The 20,201-nt window shown below is 45.0% G+C and overlaps 1 long non-coding RNA gene across 1 annotated transcript in view; it reads right to left on the reverse strand.

Annotated features, from left to right (window-relative positions):
- Positions 1 to 2,271: 2,271 nt before the first annotated feature.
- LOC130325695 (uncharacterized) overlaps positions 2,272 to 20,201 on the reverse strand; it is a 94,476-nt gene continuing 76,546 nt past the window's right edge. The window contains exons 3-4 of the long non-coding RNA XR_008870459.1: positions 3,760 to 3,857; positions 2,272 to 2,298 (exon numbers count right to left, since the gene is read on the reverse strand). This is a non-coding gene — a long non-coding RNA (uncharacterized LOC130325695). The remainder of the gene's footprint in view (positions 2,299 to 3,759; positions 3,858 to 20,201) is intronic.

Here is a 20,201-nt window from a genome sequence, read left to right on the forward strand (position 1 = left end):
TCCGTAGTCTGAATCTAGCCTTACAATTTCTTCTAATGCTATGGGTAAGTCCATATATTCTCTCTCAGAATCTGTAAATTTGGGGAGTCTAATTTGATCTAAATATTCCTCAATTTCTTTAACCGAGGCCTGCAACTCAAAGGTATACAATTTGGGGGAAAAAAAAGAGACAACAATTTGTTCTACCTGTTGAGGGTCATTAATTACCTGTCCCATTTGACTACTTAACACTGGTCTCTCCACCTGGGCTTTTATTTCTTTGGTCAGAAGCGCAAAAGCTTCCCATTCTCAGCAAATTGTCTCTGACCTAAAAATAACAACCGGTTCTGCACCTTTTCCACCTGATATCTAGCTAGCGCTTCCTGTGCATTATTCAGTTGGACAAAATTCTCCTCGTTCTTCAAATTTTTATATTCCTTCATTTAGGATTCCACCTTTCCCACCAACAAAGTTTCCCTTCCTCTGAAACCCCTTTTTAACCTCTTAAGGACCCAGGACGTATGGGTACGTTCTGGGTCCCGGTCCTGCGATATAACGTGGGGTCACACGGTGACCCCGCATCATATCGCGGAGGGCCCGGCATCATAGTGAAGCTGGGACCCGCCTCTAATAGCGCGTGGCACTGATCGTGGTGCCGCGCACTATTAACCCTTTAACCGCGCGCTCAAGGCTGAGCCACACGGCTAAAAACGAAAGTTGCCGGTTAGCTCAGGGAGCTGTTTGGGATCACCGCGGCATCCCGAACAGCTGTAGCACAGGAGGAAGGTCTCTTACCTTCTCCTGCGCTGTCCGATCGCCGATTGAATGCTTCAAGCCTGAGATCCAGGCTTGAGCATTCAATCGCCGGAAACACTGATTGATCCATTCCTATGGAGATGGATCAATCTATGTAAAAGATCAGTTAATGCAATGTTATAGCCCTCTATAGGAGCTATAATATTGCATAAGAAAAGTGTAAAAAAAATCATTAACCCTTTCAATTATCCCTTCCCCTAATAAAAAAGTTTGAATCACCCGGCATTTCCAAGAATAAAAAAAACACAGTGTAAATAAAAATAAACATATGTGGTATCGCCGTGTGCGGAAATGTCCGAATTATAAAAATATACCACTTTTTAAACCGCAAGTTCAATGGCGTACACGCCAAAAAATTCCAAAGTCCAAAATAGCGCATTTTTAATCACTTTTTATACCACAAAAAAGTGAATAAAAAGTGATCAAAAAGTCTGATCAGAACAAAAATGGTACCGCTAAAAACTTCAGATCACGGCGCAAAAAATTAGCCCTAATACCGCCCTGTATACAGAAAAATATAAAAGTTATAGGGGTCAGAAGATGACCATTTTAAACGTATACATTTTCCTGCATGTATTCATGATTTTTTTCTGAAGTGATACAAAAATCAAACCTATATAAGTAGGGTATCATTTTAACCGTATGGACCTACAGAATTAAGATAAGGTTTCATTTTTACCGAAAAATGTACTGCGTAAAAACGGAAGCCCCCAAAACTTACAAAATAGTGTTTTTTCATAGATTTTGTCGCACATTGATTTATTTTTCCCGTTTCACCGTAGATTTTTGGGTAAAATGACTAATGTCATTACAAAGTAGAATTAGTGGCGCAAAAAATAAGCCATCATATAGAATTTTAGGTGAAAATTTTAAAGAGTTATGATTTTTTTAAGTTAAGGAGGAAAAATTGAAAATGAGAAAACGGAAAAAGCCCGGGTCCTTAAGGGGTTAAGTATGTTATTCTTTAAACAAGACCCCCCACATATAGGCCATAAGAGTATCCCACACCACAATTCTACTTGCCGATCCTGAGTTCGTCTTCCAGAACTGGAATATCTCTACCACTAGTCCCTCATCTCTGTCTGTTATGGTTAACCAGTGGGGATTCAATCTAAAACTTCATTACAGGGGGGCTTACTACCACCTAAATTAACCTCCATTACTTGCATTAGATGATCGGATATTGACAGAGGTTTATTTTTCATCTTTAAAACCAGCCTATTACCTGACAGGTTACTCATGCACATATCAATTCACAAGGCAAATTTATTTGCCCTATTGAAACACGTAAAACCTTCCAATAACCCATACCTCTCTCTCTCCAAACATCCAACCATTGCACCTCTGTAATACATTTTGAGAGTTTTGTATTGCCGGGGGACCTGTAAGATGCCCCAGCATATCTATCCAGTTCTACTTTAATTACTGAGGTAAAATCTCACATAAGGAATAGCGGTACCTCATGTCTTGCGCCAATAAATTCCAGGAGTGCGACCAGGACATCTAGGGAGAAAGGAGGAGGGATGTAAGCATATGCAATGATAACTTTCACACATTCCAATACTCCTTGTATAAAAATATCTGCCAAACTGATGTATACACTTCCTACTCACTACGAACGGGATTTGTTTGTTTATAAATAATGAACCCCCCCCCTTCGAATATGAGGAGTATAGTGCGTGAAATTGTAGGCTGGACCATTTTTTCATCTGCAGTCCACTAGATTCACTAGAAAAGTGCACCTCAGTCAGCCCCACTATCGCTGGTAAATGTCTAGATATCTGTTGAAATACTGAGATCTGAGAAATCTCTTGACCTCATCTCCCAGACCCCTCACATTCCAAGAAACAAATGAAATCATTTAATTACTGAGAGAGAGAGAGAGAGAGAGAGAGAGAGAAAAAAAAAAAGGGGGGGGGGAGACCCCCCCCCCCCAAATGGTCAGACGTCCTCTCCCATCTCCCCCAGTCAATCCCCCACCCCAGCGTGTCTCGGACATAGCCCCCCTATCTCCAAGACTCTTGGACATTCCTCCAATCCAGCTCTACTCTGTCTTATCCCTAAATAACACCCTTAGTCTAGAAGGGAACAAAACTGAAAACGTAATCTTCGCATCTGTTTTATCTGGGTGTCTCTAGCAAAATCTGGGAACAGACATTTTAGAGCCATTAAAATTAAGGTCAGGTATAGATCTTGCTCCTCTCAAGATTTTATCCCTATCAGATGATAGGAGTGTTGGGTCTATAATATTCTGATATATTGATCGCTATATCTATACTCATTTGCCTTTAATAAATGCTATATGCCATTGCTAAATATCGCAGAAGAACTTTCCTTCCTTAATTCAAAACATTTCAGCTTGCTCTTTTCCCGTAATTAAGACTAGAACCTTGAAATGGAGTCTGTGGATATAAGAAGTCTAAACATTGGGCTTTGTGGAAGGATGGAAAAATCTCAAGCTAGAGATGTTGCAACATAAGTGACTTATGCTACGCCATGCTCAAATGACCAATCAGCATATAACACGACGATTTGATGCATAGTTTTACCCTCCACTTTTTGTCAGATTGTAAAAACTAATGTGATTTCCGGATAATAAACAGAACTCCCTGGAGTCAGTACCGAGGAGGGAATTCATACCAACAATGGGGGGCATTTACTAAACTCTGACTAGATAGTTTGTTTTTTACCCGTTTTTTTTCTAACTTTCTTTTTGCGTCCGTGCGACAAATTTACTAAATTGTCGCACAAGCTTAGTAAATTTGTCGCACGTAGGCAAAAGCGGGAAATTTACTTCAGATAGTCGTTTAAATAGTCAGCATTCTTCCCTGGCTTTGTGAGCAGCCCTGCCTTTGCAGACGCTGTCCTTTTGAGCTGTTTAAAGTGAAAGTTTGCATTTTGGAGTGCTAACATGGCACAGGTTGCCTCAAAAAGAAAGGCTAAAACTAAAAATCTTGTACCTACTCCTTCTGCGGTTGTCCAAATATTAGAGAGTATGTCAGGGCCCACAGCTACTCTTGATCAGGATGCAGGTTCCTCCATTCCACCTTCTTCTGATTTGTCTGATGTTGAAGCCATTCCATTCAATGAGGCGTAGTCGTGCCATTAAGAAGAAAAATTACACCGATCAGGAGATGGAGGTCCTTGTAGATGAGGTAGGTTTTTTATTATTATTAAATTTGTTTGGTGTAAATGAAATGCTTACAATGGTGTTTTCCATTCACCAAGCATGACGAATAACAAGGCTTACATGGCCAAAAACATCAATGGTTTAAGATATTGTGGGCCACATCCCTAATAAAAATATTACATGTTCATAGTACAACATTGCTGTAGGGCAATTATAAGTGTGGGGCACAGGACGGGGTATTATGTGAGGAACATATGACAGGGGGCATTAGAAGTGTGTGCCACATGATGGGTGCATTTTAACTGTGGGGCACATGACAGGGGGACATTAAAAGTGTGGGGCACATGACAGGGGGGCATTTTAAGTGTGGGGCACATGACAGTGGGTATTATAATTGTGTGGCACAGGACAGGGGGTATTATATGTGAGTGGCACATGATGGGGGCATCCTTAGTAAGAGGATCATGACAGGTGCATTCCATTACATGTTCTGCGGCACATGACAGGGGACCCCCCTTTTTATGTGCGTCTCACTTCTAATTCCCCATGTGCGGTGTCCCTCACTTATTAGGTCCTGTGCCCCACACTTTTAATGTCCCCTGTCATGTGCCCCACACTTCTAATGCCCCCGTCTTGTGCCCCACACTTCTAATGCCCCCCTTGTCCTTTTACCAACCCTTTTAATGCTCTCTGTCATGTGCCCCACACTTAAAATGGCCCTCTGACCTGTTTTCTTCACCAAATTCACCCACATTTAGCTTACTTACTGTATATACTTGTGTCTAAGTTTACCCAAATTTAACCGGCGACCACTAATTTAATCTCGAGTATAAGCCAAGGGTTGGGCAAGACATCATCCCCCCCCCCCCCCCGTCATCATCCAGACCCCCACAATCATTATTCATCTTTCCCTTTCCCTGTCGTTCCAGACCCCCTGTAAATATGACCTTCTGTCTTTAAGATTTCCCCTTGTCCATAACATCATAGACCCCTGTATTTCAATTCCCCCCCACCCCTTCTGAAAGATCACAGACCCCTCTCCATCCCAGACCCCTGTCCATCCTGGATCCTTGTCCATTCCAGACCCTTGTCCATCACAGACCCATGTCCATCACAGACCCCTGTCCATACCATTCCAGACCCCTGAATCACCTTCTCTGTTGTTGCTGGGACTGTCCGGGGAGGGTGAGCTGGGCCATCCATCCTTCCTGTAGTGTCCGTCGGCATTCCGTGTGGAGGCTGAGTGGTTCTGGGCTGACCTTCTTCAGCGTTATCTGGCTTCTCCCGTCCGGGCTGTTTATCAGCACCGGGGCCCCTCTTCTCCATTGGGACAATGACCAGGCCTAGTAAGCTGCCTTGATGCCGATGCGCTGGGTTGTGCGTATTGACGCACCTGACGTCACCGACGCCCCGGGGCAGCAGCGTCTAGTCAGCATACTAGGCCGGGGCCTGCCGGGAGTGGAGAAGAGGGCACCCGGTGAAGAAGGTCAGTGCCGCATGTTTGATACCCATGGAATACACTGTCTTCGGAATTTGCGTTTCTAATTTATGTTTGTAAGGATTCTTTTATCCCTTAAGGAAGTTTTAGATACAAAACCCAAATAAAAGGATCAAAGAGTCAAAATCTGTCTTGTTCAAAAATGTATATGTGTGTGTGTTGGCCTTTGGGCTTGTCGTTGACGTTGGTCACATGCTTTCTGCGGGGAGGACCCATTTACATCATAGGAGTCGTAGTACTTTTATTCAGGGACATGCACAGGTAGCCTTGTTAGGTGCCCTTGAGCGCCTGCTCACAGGATATTTCTCTTTCAAGAGTTCAAGTCCTTGCTGAGCTGCCAATGATCAAAACATCGCATGGGTTTTGTTAATGTTGATCGCCAGATGTTGCAATACATCCACTCCCATCAGCCTTTTGCATCCCAAGGCCTGTCTGCCTTCTCGGCAGTAGCAACACAAAAGGCCACAAAGGTAAATCATCGTTTTCCTATTCTTGCTCCCTGGCGAAAGGTTACCAAGCTCGAAATGGTGCTGATGTCACACTTAAAGTCTGCAGTGTTCATCTACTTGAAAGGATAAAAGCTTTGTGATGTCCGAGAGTCTAAGGTCCTGCCCTTAGTTTTCGCCTATAGTTCTTGACAGTTGAGAAGGGCTTGTAACCACTTTTTTAATTTTTATTTTTTGATGGGAAAATGTATATCTGTCCTAAAAAGGCGGGCCAGGGGAACCTTGTGGAGCAGCCAGTCTGCCAACTTTACTGGTCTTTAGCCAAGGCTGGCAAAAGAGACATGCAGGGCCATCAGACTGTTTGTCAAAGTAATCATATTACTACCAGGGAAGCCTTAATGAAGGAATTAGTTACTTCTTTTGTTTTTGTTTGTCAAAATGTGTATGACACTAAATTTGGATTTTTAAGATAGGGCTGGGTAAAAAAAAAACACAAAAACATCAACTTTGGCCACTAGAAAGGCTTGAATAGACAAAATTATATTGGCTAATCCGAATAATGCTTAGTGTTCTTTGAAAGTTTAAAAATGTAAAAACGTTAATTGAAGTCAATGTTTATCTTTAATAGGTTATTGAAAATTACAAGATCCTTTTCCCGGGCAAAAATGATAAGTGCCCCATGGTTATCCGAAACGCGGCATGGTCCAATATAATGCAGAAAGTGAATGCACTGGGAATTTGTAAGCGAACTGTGCCCGAATTGAAAAAAAAAATGGTCAGACTTAAAAAAAAAAAAAAAAAAAAAAAAAAAAAGTGAAGGCCAAATTAGCTGTCATAGCGAGATATGCCCGCCAGACAGGCGGTGGTCCATCATGCCCTGAAAAATTAACCCTGTTTGAGGAAAAGGTGGGCTCGACATGTCGTCGGGAACAGATAGAAGGGTTCAGAGAGGCCGATGTATGCATGCAAGCAATATCGTCATGTAAGTATAGCGCACTTGTTTCTCCTACTTTCCAACCTAATCATAATAACAACCTTAAGTCTCTGATAATGTTCAAAAGTCTTCCCAAAAAATTTTAAATATTTTTTCCCCTTGTGTCTTGAAGTTGAATCATTAAATGTCCGCAAATATGGGCAATTTTAGCACCAATTTTGATGTACACATACATAAAATGCCTCATATCAGTGACCCAGGCATCTTCTTCATCAGGTCCGTTCAAGTAAAATCTAATTAACAGTACTCATTTTTAGTTTACATTTTGCCAATTTATTGGCTTAACAACTGACAATGCCAAATGGTTTTAGCTACACTTTCCAGGATATTGCGCTCACAATGATCTATTGTCCAAGACCATGATTTAGGCAATCACATTTTTCTGGTATGTTGGGGGAAAAAAAGGTGTAACCAGTGTAAAATCATGTGTTTTTGGGCTACAAACATTATTACAATCCGGTCAATTCAGGATTCTAGTTCATGTTTGGCCTTAAAAAAAAAGCAGGTCCAATATGGAATTGGACAGTAGATGATACTGTACTGCATACTCTAGCAGCAAGCCCTTAAACCTTTGTGAAACTTTGTAAGTAAATTTGCCCACCCTAAAAAGTTTGAGATGGTCTGTAACCAATGCTCTTTGGACAAGTATTTGATGGCCATTCTTTATTTTGCGCTTTTATACCAATAATAGCACAAAGATTTTGGGAGCCAAGATAGTCCAAATATCTTAAGGGATCAAATGTGGTAGGCACAAATGGGTAGACCCAAAGTAAGGCCAATTTGCTGTGGTAATGCATTTTAATTAAGAGACTATGCATATAGTTAGACCATTAGAGGGGTATTCTAGCCAAAACCTTGGTGGAATCTCTCAACTGGCGCTCGAAAGTTCCCTTAACCTTGAACTTAGTGTTAAGATACCAAACTTAATCCGTCAAATAGTTAGGGGGATTGGAAGTAGATTTTTTTTTAAATGTGTAACTGCACAATGAAGATGTCACCTACCGAAAGCTGTGCATAATGGGAGCTAACTCACCAGAACTTTGTATGTGAATTTGCTTCCATCAAGCACAGTACCCAGAACAGGACATCATCATACTGCTGGTTGACAGAAAACACCAACTCAACTTAGGCCGCTAAGAACTTTTGAAAAAATGTTGATTCTTATAGAGATGTAATTTACATATCTGCTTTTCTTTCTGGAGCCAGTGGAGAGTTTACTAAAAGGTATAGCTGGAATAGCTCTGGGAGTATGTGAATCTCTTTTACATTGTAACTTACTCAGGGGTGTGGAAATTTTATAAAAAACTACTTGTCCACGGGACTAAAATGGAGCAAAATCTACTTGTCCCTCATGACGATCCACTTGTCCCGGCCAATTTTCGCTTTTACGCTCTCGTTTTTTCCTCCTCGCCCTATAATAGCCATAACTACCTACTATAATGATACCTTTTAATTTTTCAATAACATATTCTCCGAACCAAAAAAATATATAAATATATATTAAGGGAAGTGAAATTGAAATAGTAAAAGATAATTTTGCAGATTTGGTGGTTTTCTTTTCTGCGCCATTTACCTTGTGGTTGAGGTAACATGTTAGTTTTATACTTTAGGCGCCTGATTACAGCGATACCAGATTTGTATCGTTTACATCATGTTTTACTAATTCTGGACTTTTTCTAATTTTTTTTAATTGCCATTTTTTAACCCCTGCAGCTTTATTTTTTTTTCCGCATACCAGGCTGTATGAGGGCTCATTTTTTGCGCCATAATCTGTTTTTTGTATCGGTACCATTTTGGTATTGATCTGACTTTTTAATCGCTTTTTAACTTTTTTTTTCTGGGATATCATAAAAATTTCAAATCTGTGGTTTAGTATTATTTTTTTTACATTTACCGTACGGGATACATAATGTTATATTTTCATAGGTTGTACAATTACGCACGAAGCGATAGCAAATATGTTTATTTTTATTATGTTTGCATGTTTTTATATAGGAAAAGGGGGTGATTTAACTTTTAACATGGAAGGGGTTAATGCAGCGGTCTTCAAACTGTGGCCCTCCAGATGTTGCAAAACTACAACTCCCAGCATGCCCGGACAGCCAACGGCTGTCCTGGCATGCTGGGAATTGTAGTTTTGTAACATCTGGAGGGGCACAGTTTGAAGACCACTGGGTTAATATGTGTCTTTCAAACTTTTATTAAAACTTTTATTTATTATTATTTTTTTTTTTTTTACACTTTATTAGACTTATGAGGAATCATTAGATTCCTCAGACAGATGAATAGATTCTATTGAACTCTATTAATCTGTCTGCTCTGTGATCCATTGATAGAGCCTGGTCCAGCCAGGATCTATCAATGACAGAGTGGGACAGGAGGAAGCAGAGGTAAGTCCTCCGGCTACCTCCATAATGGATCGCCCCCCTGCGATCGCGCTGCGGGGGGGCGATCCACCCCACTAGCCCACCAGGGAGCATTCAACTGTCCCTTTAGACGCCGCTGTCAGCTTTGACAGCGGCGATCTAAAGGGTTAATAGCCAGACGCGGCGATCGCCGCATGCTGGCTATTAGCGGCGGCCCCCGGCTACTGAGAACAGCCGGGGGCTGCATAGTATGGAGCGGGCAGGAATCCCGAACCGGCTCCATACTCCCCTGTGAGCGCCGCATACAGTCTCCCCGTGCAGGTAAGGCTCACGCGGGTCTACACTACTGACACAGTCGCAAGGCAATAGACCACGGGTGAGCAATAGCAACTCGCCACACACATGGGGTCACCATGTGTGACAACACGTCTGCCAGGGGATACACCATACAGGTTGTCACCAACATGTTTCCAGCAGAGTCCATTCACACGGTCCACGGCCCTATTAGCGCCTGCTTCACCGGCATTATCATTGCACAATTGTCCAGCGTGTGGGCACGACTGCTCAGGCTCAGAGCGATAGTGTCTGCAGGTACATTTGGGTAGGCAAATTACAGACAGGATAGCTAGTGGGTCACTCGCAGTGGGACACCATTCAGTGGTGTTAGGAATGGGGCATTGGGTTAGCTTAGTTTCAGGTAAGGTGCTCAGATATTGTTTGATTTACAGGAAATTAGGCTGCTTCAACGCCAAGGGTAATCGGGGGGTGGTGGTTGTGCCTATATGCTAACAGTTATATATTTGGCCACTTTTAAGCAGGAACATGATAGGATTCATCAGGCCTGATAGGTCACAGTGTTTCACTCCTGCACTGATATTAGGCAGCATGCTACAGCGGACATCGGCTGGGGGTTTGGCCTGACCTTGCTCAAGTGCCAACTCTGGTTTCAGTCAGGGGTGGGCATGACTACAACGCTCTTCAGTTTCCAGGCATCGATTCCTCGGCCAGTCAGTTCGCTTCACCAATTCCATCTCAATATCAGAGCTTTATCTTGGTCAGTGCTAGAGTAGGGGCTTTAGTCCTTGATTACATTTAATTCCCTACTAGATTTACTTTTTGCCCTCTTAAGGTATGGCCTCCGTCGGGGTCATTGGGCACATCTCAGACCGATAGGTTAAGTCATAATGTGTACATAACAAGTAAGTATATATCATTGTTATCACGAGTACGAATGTGTAAGCCCCGATCACAAGTGTGAAGCCTAGTTAGGCTGTATTTGTGAGAGGGGCGGTAACATCTCCACCCCCTCGCATGTCAGGCGGCACATAGGGTTGTGGGCGGGGGCAGGGGTATATAACGCCCCTACCTCCTATCAGTGGGCCGTTCCTGACGTTTGCGGACCCCTCCCAACCCTCCCTTTCTTTTCCTCTTTTATTCTTCATTTCATCCATTACAGGGCATGCCCTCTTAAGGTATGGCCTCCATCGCGGTCATTGGGCACATCTCAGACCGATAGGTTAAGTCATAATGTGTACATAACAAGTAAGTATATATCATTGTTATCACGAGTACGAATGTGTAAGCCCCGATCACAAATATCTTTTCTCTGGGCTCGAAGCTAAAACGCTGTATGGTAGCCCATGCTGGTGGGCCACGATCAGGGTGAAAGCTGCTTGCCGTGTTCCCCTGTCAATTGTCCCCAACCAATAGTCTCCTCATGCCATTGTACTGATTCAAACTTGGCCGCAGTGGTGGTCTCATTAATGAAGAGATTCGTCCAGCATTCACCTATGTCCGGAGCCCAACATCAGGAAACACTACCTGTCTTATCCGAGCACATTGAATCTTCAACTAAGGTTTGTTTCATTTTTGCTAGCATGATTTTTTTGTGGACTCATGTTTCCATTTTCAGCAAGATGAACATTGTTAAGACATTAAAGTGTTCAATGGGCTTGAAGGTTGATGTTGCAACGAATTTGAGAATTTTGTTACGCTTTTAGTTAGGGGTTATCCTTTTTAGGACTGGTTGCGCACTTTGAAAGCCCTTACCTAAAGTTTACATGCCATCAACACATTTGGAATGTAATTCTTACGTCCAAAAACACAAATTAAACAGAAAATATTATAGAACAAGCATCATCTAACTAGCAATACTGTAAGTTTTCCCCCCCAAAAAAATATTCAGTAACAAGGAGATCAATGGAAGAGAACATTTTAATCCTGGGGCTAGGATAAATGGTCAAGTTGCCTCTAAAAAGTCCTTAATGAAAGAGAAGACCACGTTGGATTAGTAGCTTAAGGCAACTAATCAACATGGCCTCTTCAAATGTTAGCTTACATCTCCTCCATTGATCCCCCTTGGGAGTAGACAATTCTTGTCTGTCTTTTTCAAATTTGAAATCTAAACAATCTTCAAGGATTGACAAATGATTTCAAAGGCTAACAACAACACTTACCTAATAAAATGTAATCTTGAAAGTAACCACTTTGGAAGAGTTGGCCAATCCCACTACTACTCAGCACAAAAGCATCATGAGTGCCTCCTGGAAAACGGGCAACTACATCCAAAATTTCACCACTGGGTCCACAGATCATTTGGACATTAAGGGAATGGAACATTTTTCTGTTCCGATAGCTTTGCTCCTCTGCATTGGTTGGAATTAGTGCAATGTGAGTGCAATCAATTAAACCAATAGTTAATGGCATGCCATATTTCTCATAAAAATTCTGCTTGATTACATCACGCTCTGAATCATTGTATGGAAATTTGATGTATTTCTTACTAAGCGCAACTATGGCATCCACCACCTGCCTCAGACACCTACTAAAAGTGGGTTGCGTGAAACCCTGTTACGCCTAGCGCTCCGGGTCCCCGCTCCTCCCCGGAGCGCTCACGGCGCCTCTCTCTCCGCAGCGCCCCGGTCAGTCCCGCTGACCGGGAGCGCTGCACTGTCATGGCCGTCGGGGATGCGATTCGCACAGCGGGACGCGCCCGCTCGCGAATCGCACCCCAGGTCACTTACCCGTCCCGGTCCCCTGCTGTCATGTGCTGGCGCGCGCGGCTCCGCTCTCTAGGGCGTGCGCGCGCCAGCTCTCTGAGATTTAAAGGGCCAGTGCACCAATGATTGGTGCCTGGCCCAATTAGCTTAATTGGCTTCCACCTGCTCCCAGACTATATCTGATCACTGCCCCTGCACTCCCCTGCCGGATCTTGTTGCCTTAGTGCCTAGTGAAAGCGTTACTGTGTTTGTCCATACTGTGTACTTGACCTCCTGCTATTGCCTTATTGACTACGATACTTGCTGCCTGCCCCGACCTTCTGCTACGTCCGACCTTGCTCTTGTCTACTCCCTTGTACCGCGCCTATCTTCAGCAGTCAGAGAGGTTGAGCCGTTGCTAGTGGATACGACCTGGTTGCTACCGCCGCTGCAAGACCATCCCGCTTTGCGGCGGGCTCTGGTGAAAACCAGTAGCAGCTTAGAACCGGTCCACTAGCACGGTCCACGCCTATCCCTCTCTGGCACAGAGGATCCACATCCAGCCTGCCGAATCGTGACAGTAGATCCGGCCATGGATCCCGCTGAGGTTCCCCTGCCAGTTGTCTCTGACCTCTCTACACTGGTCGCCCAACAAGCCCGACAGATCGCCCAACAAGATCACCAGCTGTCGTACTTGACCACCATGACACAGCAACTCCAGTCGCAGCTACAGCAGCTTCAGTCACAGCTACAGCAATTTCAGTCTCAGCTACAGCAGCAACAACCATCTCCTCCGCCAGCTCCTGCACCTCTTCCGCAGCGAGTGGCCACTCCTAGCCTCCGCTTGTCCCTGCCGGACAAATTTGATGGGGACTCTAAGTTTTGCCGTGGCTTTCTTTCACAATGTTCCCTGCACTTGGAGATGATGTCGGACCAGTTTCCTACTGAAAGGTCTAAGGTGGCTTTCGTAGTCAGCCTTCTGTCTGGGAAAGCTCTGTCTTGGGCCACACCGCTCTGGGACCGCAATGACCCCGTCACTGCCTCTGTACACTCCTTCTTCTCGGAAATTCGAAGTGTCTTTGAGGAACCTGCCCGAGCCTCTTCTGCTGAGACTGCCCTGCTGAACCTGGTCCAGGGTAATTCTTCCGTTGGCGAGTACGCAATACAATTCCGTACTCTTGCTTCTGAACTATCCTGGAATAATGAGGCCCTCTGCGCGACCTTTAAAAAAGGCCTATCCAGCAACATTAAGGATGTTCTGGCCGCACGAGAAATTCCTGCTAACCTACATGAACTCATTCATCTAGCCACTCGCATTGACATGCGTTTTTCTGAGAGACATCAAGAGCTTCGCCAGGAAAAAGACTTAGATCTCTGGGCACCTCTCCCACAGTCTCCGTTGCAATCTACGCCTAGGCCTCCCGCCGAGGAGGCCATGCAAGTGGATCGGTCTCGCCTGACCCAGGAAGAGAGGAATCGCCGTAGGGAAGAAAATCTTTGTCTGTACTGTGCCAGTACCAAACATTTCTTGGTGGATTGCCCTATTCGTCCTCCACGTCTGGGAAACGCACGCTCGCACCCAGCTCTCGTGGGTGTGGCGTCTCTTGATTCAAAGTCGGCTTCTCCACGTCTCACGGTGCCCGTACGGATTTCTTCTTCAGCCAACTCCTCCCTCTCAGCCGTAGCCTGCTTGGACTCCGGTGCCTCTGGGAATTTTATTCTGGATTCCTTGGTGAATAAATTCCGCATCCCGGTGACCCGTCTCGTCAAGCCACTCTACATTTCCGCGGTCAACGGAGTCAGGTTGGATTGCACCGTGCGTTACCGCACGGAGCCCCTCCTAATGTGCATCGGACCTCATCACGAAAAAATTGAGTTTTTGGTCCTCTCCAATTGCACTTCCGAAATTCTCCTTGGACTACCATGGCTTCAACGCCATTCCCCAACCCTTGATTGGTCCACAGGAGAGATCAAGAACTGGGACTCTGCCTGCCATAGGAAGTGCCTCTCCCCCCCTCCCAGTCCCGTCAGGCAAGCCTCAGTGCCTCCTCATGGCCCCCGTCCTGGTGCCACACTGCCCCGTGCCAGGCTTCGCCCTCTGCCCTCCCTCCCCATTCCCACTCCTGCTGTACTGCCTGCCGTTGAGGAAACCCTCCATTCTTTCCCGGTGTCCTCATCCCTGGGGAGGCAGTTACCGGACAAAGAAAAGGGGAGACCTAAGGGGGGGGGGTACTGTTACGCCTAGCGCTCCGGGTCCCCGCTCCTCCCCGGAGCGCTCACGGCGCCTCTCTCTCCGCAGCGCCCCGGTCAGTCCCGCTGACCGGGAGCGCTGCACTGTCATGGCCGTCGGGGATGCGATTCGAACAGCGGGACGCGCCCGCTTGCGAATCGCACCCCAGGTCACTTACCCGTCCCGGTCCCCTGCTGTCATGTGCTGGCGCGCGCGGCTCCGCTCTCTAGGGCGCGCGCGCGCCAGCTCTCTGAGATTTAAAGGGCCAGTGCACCAATGATTGGTGCCTGGCCCAATTAGCTTAATTGGCTTCCACCTGCTCCCAGACTATATCTGATCACTGCCCCTGCACTCCCCTGCCGGATCTTGTTGCCCTTGTGCCTAGTGAAAGCGTTCCCTTGTGTGTTCCTAGCCTGTGTTCCAGACCTCCTGCCGTTGCCCCTGACTACGATCCTTGCTGCCTGCCCTGACCTTCTGCTACGTCCGACCTTGCTCTTGCCTTATCCCTTGTACCATGCCTATCTCAGCAGTCAGAGAGGTTGAGCCGTTGCCGGTGGATACGACCTGGTTGCTACCGCCGCTGCAAGACCATCCCGCTTTGCGGCGGGCTCTGGTGAAAACCAGTAGCTACTTAGAACCGGTCCACCGACACGGTCCTCGCCAAACCCTCTCTGACACAGAGGATCCACCTCCAGCCTGCCGATCCGTGACAAACCCATTTTCGACGCAATGGAATACTGGAATGATCCGCTTGCAAAATAATGGAGTACTGCAAAAAGTTTGGAGATACCAGAGATGGCATGACTTCTGTGACTTTTGCGGCCTATGCGTTGTTTTAGCTCCTCATAAAGCTGATTAATTGCTGCCTTGGTCAGGCGAAAGTGTTTCACTACTTCCTCGTCTGTGAAAGAGCTCATGTCTAGCCTTGGTTTAAACATGCGATCCTTTCTCGTTTGGCGTGGCCTTGGTGGCGGAAGATGCATGGTGGCATTGTTCTGTCCTCTCATTATTACTATGGTAACTGGCAAAGCCATTCCAAGAGTTATTGACCTATTGGGGAAAATTGAACGAAGGTAGTAGTTAGAAATTCAGACTAACTTTTTTAAATGAGAACCTTAATGATTGCTTTATATTTGTATCAATGACCCAAAAAACAGTTAATGGATCAATCAATGGGGAGGATTCGAACCATCCCACCCATCCTAAATAAACTTCTCTGAATTAGGATGATCAACTTGACCTATTACTTGACAAGTCCCAGAGTAACTTGGGGCAAAATAAATATCTGTTCTGGAATCCAAAGGTAAGGCTTCCATGCTAGAATTGTCCATTCCATGACTGTTTAATTGCCAAGCCAATTTGAGCAGGCAGAGACTTATGCTATGTTCACACTGTGGCACGGCGTTTGGCCTTCATGCAATCTGTACCCATCTTGGGATCGAGGGTGTGTGGTCTACCGGCGTCCAACAACCCCTGGCTGATTTTACCCAATGTAATGCCTGTTGTGCTGCAGCCTTGTATGAATTTCGTCCACTGGACGGCAGAATTTGGCTCAAAAGGAGTTTGCGCACCGTTTCATCCAACATGTGCCCAATCACGCTTTGGCCTATGGTGGGGCATCTACTTTTTGTTATTAAACTCCCGTAACTAATTTTGTTGACAGATGATAGTCTCCCTATTGTTGGTATTGTTTCTAACCCAAAATTGGCTTGCGTTGTTCAAGGCGGACACAGGTACTGACTCATGGAATCATCCCTTTAAATGGTATCTTACATTAAATCCAATTTTACCATGGGCATAGTATAATGTTAAAAGTAAACTGTGCCTTCGTGGTTTTTAAATCATTTTTCAAATAATTTGCCTGTGGTGCTTATTAACCTCAGTGCATACCCAGAGTTTGGTCCAGGGTGAACCCCAGGAAATGCAGTCTGTAGTGCTGGCAGGGGGTTTGACCAGCATCTTGTTTTTCAAGAACCTCATGCATTTAACCGGTGTACCCGTAAGCTTTGTGATGGGCCCCCTTCCCCCTTCCCACCTCTTGTCAATTGCCAGAATTAACTTTTCTGGTGTCCTGAGAACCAATATGTGTATGCAATGTGTTAATACGTGGAGAAGTTCTCTTATGGTTCCTTTTTTTTGGAACTTAATTTTTTATTTGTGGTTTTTATTTGTGTCAATGTTTTTGCTGACCCAACTGACAGCATGCTCCTCAAATGGTTTTCCTTTTTGTGCCTCATGGTCCACGTTTTTGGCTTGTGGTATGGTGTACTGTACGTTATTTTGTCTATAATGTTAGTTTTGTGGTTGGCGGTCACATAGGAATTACACATGGTTTTGGAGCGTTCTGCAAATTTGGAACAAAGTTGTATTAAGGCTGGTGTACTTGGTTGAGGTTGCCCTATCCAGGATGCTTTGGTTTTTCCCATGCAAAGTTACAGATAGTTTTTTGAGGTAAGATTTAGGGGAAGCTGTACAACAAACTTTATGCAATTAATCTTTTAGGTTTTTTAGTGGTTTACCATTAATGTCTCATTGATTTATGTTTTTAATCTACACCCCAACAACCTACAACGGATTTCGAACTTACTTTTGTCAAAATGTAAACACCTTTTCGCTCTCTAAGGATAGTCCACTGTCTGCTCAGTGGTTTCCTGTCATGTGTGTGCGTGCGCCTTTTTTTTCCCGCAATACGCAGCGAATGTCACACGCTGCGAAAAGACGCACAAAACCCAACCAACCACAACACACAATGCTAGACAGCCAATCACAACTAAACATCTACCCAGTGCACAGAACAGTCTGGAAGCCAGCCTGCGCGCCACCACAAGCAAGAGGAGACACTGCGGAATACTCTCAGCCATTGAATTGCTTTAAAAAAAAACAGAAGCCGACACAAAGTGTGAGTATTGCAAACATTAGCCATGGGGGGAAAATGTGGGGCTTTAGGGAAAGAGGCAAGATAAAAAAGCAGACCAGACTGCCCCCTAAAAAATAGCACAGGGAACTTAATGTTAATGTGTAATGATACCAGAGCAGGCCTAACCCCTAAAGAATGGTTATCAAACTTGCAAACTGCACACTCCACACAATTCAAACTTGTTTTTTTTTCTTCCTAGAGAGCTGTGGAAGTCCCGACTTCATTGCTTACCGGAAGCCCATCTTTTGAAGACTGCAAGCAAAATGTCAGATTCCAATACCGAGGCTGATAAGCATTCCTGTAGGCTAACAGAACATGGGTATGTATGGCCACCATTATAGGACATGTCTCCTAAAATACATCTTATCCACTATCAGTAGTATAGGGGATAAATTGCAGATTGCTGGGGGCCCGAGTGCTGTGTTTCCCAGGACTCTGGTGGCTGGAGCGGAGGCTCTAGAGAGCGGCGCATCACTACCCCCACCCGGAGCGGAGGCCACACAGCTCTCCCATAGAGATGAATGGAGGGGACGTGGCGGCCCTGCTATGGGCGGGGGTTGGGACACGTCGCTCTGTCTGAAAGACCATGCTCTTTACATGTGTTTCCGGGTGCCCACAGCGCTAGGGCCCCACAAGAGATCTACAACTTATCCCCTATTCAAATGATAGTGGTCAAGTTAGATTTCAGGACACCTATAAAGGGTACTTCACTGTTCCCAAAGCCTATTTAGTTCCGCCACACCCCCTCTATTTTTTTGGGGGGTTTATCAAAAAAATATTTAATACGGTAACTCCACCTCCATGCAATTATATTGGAGTCAGCGTACGCCACCTTAGTTCTACTATCATTGATGTGGTGTGGTCGTGACATCCCAACCACACATCCTGCTTTTGCAAGTAAATGTTCCCAAAGCAGGGGAGTGGAGTATTTGTGGGGGGACATGTAAGCGGCCTTGGCAGGGGGTTGAGGGACCTGTGTGTAGCTACCGCTGCGGGGTGAGGGAACTTGAGGCAGCGGGGGCGCCATGAGGAGAGACCGGAACGCACCTTTAAAGGCGGGGAGCACACATACCAATGCGGCAGAGGGGGCCAGCTGAGTGGTGAGCAGTGGCAGCATTGGAGGCACCTATTTATGTGTATATGCACGCGGCCTCAACATCTTGCAACATTTGCAGAATTCAAATGCCTCTCCAAACAACACTGATGCACGGAGTGCTCAGGTATGTAACAGCGGATGAAAACTAATTCAGAAGGCCACGTGGATAAACTCATATGTCAATGATGTGGGTTACCATTAAAGAATCTATCATTCGTAATGGTAATTCAAGGCAGTACCCTGGATCACAGGCTTCAAACATTCCATCACCTAAGGGAAAAGGAAAGAGAACATCCTCCTGTGCTCCAGCTGCTATGGAGGCCGCGTATCGAGTGCTGTGTCCCCAACCAGCCTCATTTGGTCCGAGGAGATTTTTGGAGGGCTAACTTAGCTTGGCAGATCGGCTTACAGTGCACTGCAATAGGGTTCAAGAGTGCTGGCCACTGCGATCAAGGTGGGGCATTTTCAGGGCCATGACACAGCTACACTCTCATTGTGGGCACAGCGTGAAATAACGCGGGTTACCTGTCTAACGATGCCTTCTATCATGCTTCCGTATCAAACAATGTACCCATACGTATGGCGTATTTACAGTGTTTCAAAAAAGGAGTGGCACTTAAAAGTACCTATGTTTCAGTGTCCTTGCAAAGTTATTTACATTGTTTGTCCCAACCTATATTTTTTGGTTTGCAGAAAGTTCCACTGAAACCCCAGCTCAGACTACCCGTAAACGATCTCCCCCATTTTCACGGGCAGAATTAATTTTCTTAGTGGCATACATGGAAGAAAGGGAATATGGCTTTGGCGAAAGAGGCTCAATCAACAGCAATAAAGCCAGCATTTTACAGGACTTAGTCTGTGAAATGGAGAAAAAGTTTGGAGTCACACATTCGGAGCGTCAAATACAGAAACGCTACTCGGATTTAAAAGTTAGAGAGAGGGACACCTACGAAAGCATCAAGCGCAAGATAGCTAGAGGTAAGTAAAAAAAAAACATATTGAGAAAATTCCAATGTTAAGTCCAAATGATTGGGCTGTGTTCCCCCTCTGTTTTTGAAATCGTGACCCCAGAAAAGGTTTTTAGCGGTGGGGGGAAGTGAGGAGGAGCGCCACACAAACGCATCTGTCTGCTGAAACCATATGTAAGGCTTGTCTATGTGCACAACGTGAAAGTAACGCAGGTCTAAAATGTCAGCGTTGCTGCCTTAATGTGGCTTCACCAACGGATGCAAAAAAGTGGTCACCCAGAATTCTGTCTAACTGCTCAATAATGATGTCACGTCCCGGGAGCTGTGCATGATGGGAGAATATCCCCATAGAAGCTGCACAGCTCCCGGGACGTGAGTCATCAGAGAGCAGTTAGACAGAAAACAATAACTCAACTTCAGAAGCTAATATCTATTGGAAGGATTAAGATTTTTTTAATAGAAGTAATTTACAATTCGGTTTAACTTTACGGAGCCAGTTGATATATAAAAAAAAGTTTGGGCCTGGAATACCCCTTTAAGGACCAGAGCGTTTTGGCCTTAAGGACCAGAGCATTATTTGCACATCTGACCACCCTCACTTTAAGGATTAATAACTCTGGGATGCTTTTACCTTTCAATCTGATTCCGAGATTGTTTTTTCGTGACCTATTCTACTTTATGTTAGTGGTAAATTTCTTGGTGAAAAATTCCCAAATTTGATGAAAACATTTAAAATTGTTGTTGCATTTTTCAAACTTTGAAGCTCTCTGCTTGTAAGGAAAA

Source organism: Hyla sarda, unplaced genomic scaffold, assembly GCF_029499605.1.
Source record: "Hyla sarda isolate aHylSar1 unplaced genomic scaffold, aHylSar1.hap1 scaffold_274, whole genome shotgun sequence".
Classification (NCBI taxonomy): Eukaryota; Metazoa; Chordata; class Amphibia; order Anura; family Hylidae; genus Hyla; species Hyla sarda.